Genomic DNA, 2447 nt, shown 5'->3' with positions numbered 1-2447 from the left:
TAGGATTGGGCTCATATTCCATATCAAGGACAATGAAATCTACTGGAAAATAGAATTTGTCTACCTTGACAAGAACATCTTCAATTATTCCACGTGGTGTTTTTACAGATCGATCAACCAATTGAAGGGATACCGAGGTTGGTTTTAACTCACCTAAACCAAGTTTCTCATAAACTGAATAAGATAAAAGGTTGACACTTGCCCCTAGATCTAAGAGTGCTCGATCAATGAAATTATTTTCTAAGACACAGGAGATCGTGGGAGCACCAGGATCTTTGAATTTTGGAGGGGTGTTGTGTTGGAGAATAGAACTCACTTGCTCAGTTAGGAAGACCTTTTTAGGCACATGTGTCCTAGATTTTCGCTTTTGTGTACAAAGGTCTTTGAGAAATTTGGCATAGGAGGGAACTTGTCTGATGGCATCAAGGAGTGGGAGGTTGATTTTAACTTGTTTGAAGACCTCTATCATCTCTTCTAATGAAGTTCCCTTTTTGCCAAATGGAGAGGGTGAAGTAAGAGCTTCAGGAAATGGGGCCTTTGGGATGTGAGTTTTGGCAGAAGATGGACTAGCTGAAGAAGAAGAAGAAGGTTTTAGATTTTCATTTGACACATTTCTATCCTCTTCTTCACCTTCCTTATTGTTGTCCTCCCCAATCTTATTGTCTATTATACGTCCACTCCTTAGGGTAGTCAAAGCATTGGCTTGTTCATGATGAATTGCATTTAATTGATTTTCTTGAGCCATGTATTGTCCCCTAGGATTACTTAGTGGTTGGCTTGGAAGCTTTCCTTCCTCTCGCTTGTTCAGTGCATTAGCTAGTTGCCCCATCTGGGATTCTAGCTTGGCGATTGATTGCGTGTGAGAGTGCACCAATTGTGTAATGGTTTCCAAACCTTGAAGGGCGTTCAACACTTTCTCCTCAAAGGCTGTGTTTCTTTGGGGTGGAGGAGGAGTGTGTTGAAATTGAATCGAGGGACGGTAGGGATGAATATTTTGTGGGGTTTGAAAATTCTGAGGATTTTGAAAATTTTGGAATTAGGGTTGGGCTGTGTTCGAAGCTTGCTGCTTCCAAGAAAAGTTTGGATGATTTCGCCATCCCGGATTATATGTATTGAAAAATGGGTCATTACCCGGTCTGGGCTGTGTTTGAGCAGCATTGATGTGTTCTTGCACGAGTTCGGGGAATTGGGGCGCTGAGGGGCACTCATGAATAGGGTGGGATGGGCTAGAACAAATAGTACACACTTGTGCTTGGGAAGAGTTCATGTAATGCCCACCTATCATCAGTTGGTCAATCTTATGGGACAAAGCATCTACCTTGCTAGACAGGTCCATAGAATGACTAATCTCACAAATGGTCCCTTTTCTTTGAGAACTCGGGGGTGCTTGACGAGAACATGAAGCATGGTGGAGGGAGTTTTCATTAAGATTTTCAAATAATTTCCATGCTTCATGCTCATTTTAAAGCATAAAAGTGCCCCCGCATGCAGCATCGATCATCTGACGGTTTCGTTCTGTCAATCCGTCATAAAAACATTGCACTAGTTGCCACTTAGGTATTTGATGATGAGGGCATTTAGGGATTAGGTCCCTAAATCTCTCCCAAGTTTCATGAAATTCTTCTCCCTCAGTTTGGGAGAAGCTTGTAATGGCACGTCTAAACTGGTTCGTTCTTCCTATGGGAAAGTATTTTTTAAGGAATTCTTGTTGCATTTGATCCCAAGAACGAATTGAGTTAGCTTCTAAAGAATTCAGCCATTGTTTGGCTCTATCTTTAAGGGAGAAGGGGAATAACCTAAGTTTCAAGGCATCATCAGTGAAGTTCTGAATCTTGACAGTGGTGCAAATCTCAAGAAATTCATCTAAATGTTTGTAGGGGTCTTCGTTGGTGAGCCCATAAAAAGATGGGAGCATTTGGATCACACTAGACTTTATTTCATATTATACAGCTACTACCTCAGGTAATCGAATGCAAGATGGGGAAGTGTAAATAGTGGGAGTAAAGTACTTCCTCAGGAGTTTGGGTTGTTCTTCAGCCATCTTAAGAGGTGGGGATGATCCTAATGTTTTAATCTTAGCTCGAATGTTCCTAAGGGTTCGTTCTATTTCAGGGTCAAAAGGTAATAAGTTTCGTACTCTAGAACGACTACCGTGCATACACTAGTACTCGATCAATCAAGCATGCAATAAAAGAGAAAAGCATATCAATCCTAGTCTTTGTCCTAAAATCACTAGACAGCTCATAACTGGTTTGAAGAGGGCACCTAAGCCTCCAATCCGGTCTAATGAACCGAGTTGACCAGGTAAGCTCCCAGGTAAGTGGAGGGGTCACGATGCGTTCGCAAAGGTCCCACTTAAAACCCACTTGCCTCGAACAGATGAACTGTCTCCCTTATAGGGACAAAGCTTGCCTAGACATCAACTAAGCCACAGAGTGAAATTGGTG

The 2447-nt window shown here is 42.0% G+C and overlaps 1 non-coding gene across 1 annotated transcript; it reads left to right on the top strand.

Annotated features, from left to right (window-relative positions):
* Window positions 1-1559: 1559 nt before the first annotated feature.
* LOC120112060 lies at window positions 1560-1665 on the top strand. The gene has a single exon (XR_005513565.1). It is a non-coding gene; the product is annotated as a small nucleolar RNA R71 (small nucleolar RNA).
* Window positions 1666-2447: the final 782 nt, after the last annotated feature.

This window comes from Phoenix dactylifera, chromosome 9, assembly GCF_009389715.1.
Source record: "Phoenix dactylifera cultivar Barhee BC4 chromosome 9, palm_55x_up_171113_PBpolish2nd_filt_p, whole genome shotgun sequence".
NCBI classification, from domain to species: Eukaryota; Viridiplantae; Streptophyta; class Magnoliopsida; order Arecales; family Arecaceae; genus Phoenix; species Phoenix dactylifera.
The sequence above is the reverse complement of the archived record's forward strand: the minus strand, read 5'-3'. Positions and strand labels throughout refer to the sequence as shown.